Consider the following 405-nt stretch of genomic DNA (forward strand, 5'->3'; position numbering starts at 1 on the left):
GGCGGGAGCGGGAGGCGCCGTGTCCTTTTATCTGCGTACCCAGCGGCAGGCGGAAGAGCCTGTTTCCGGAAGTTTTAGTGGAATTCTTGTCTCGTAGGCTACCTTCAGTAGACGAACGCGGACTCGCCTGTTGCTTTAAACCTGTTAAAAAAGTCCGCGTCGGCGGGTCGTCCGGTTTGTGAAGAGTGAACGTGAAGTCGTAAGGTTGGTTTTGAAAAGCGAACGGACAGCAAATCCGACCGGCTCTTTCATATCCGAGTTTGCCCTCCGCTCAGCGGTCGCGGGGGCCGCACGCGCACCCCGACGGTGCTACTGGCCGTCGTTCCTTGTTGCCCGAGAGGCGTTTGGAACCCTGGCGCGAACTGTGTCAAGACAACGTTCATACTTCATCGTTTCGGTTCGGGA

Source organism: Panthera onca, chromosome C2 (assembly GCF_046562875.1).
Source record: "Panthera onca isolate mPanOnc1 chromosome C2, mPanOnc1 haplotype 2, whole genome shotgun sequence".
NCBI lineage: Eukaryota > Metazoa > Chordata > Mammalia > Carnivora > Felidae > Panthera > Panthera onca.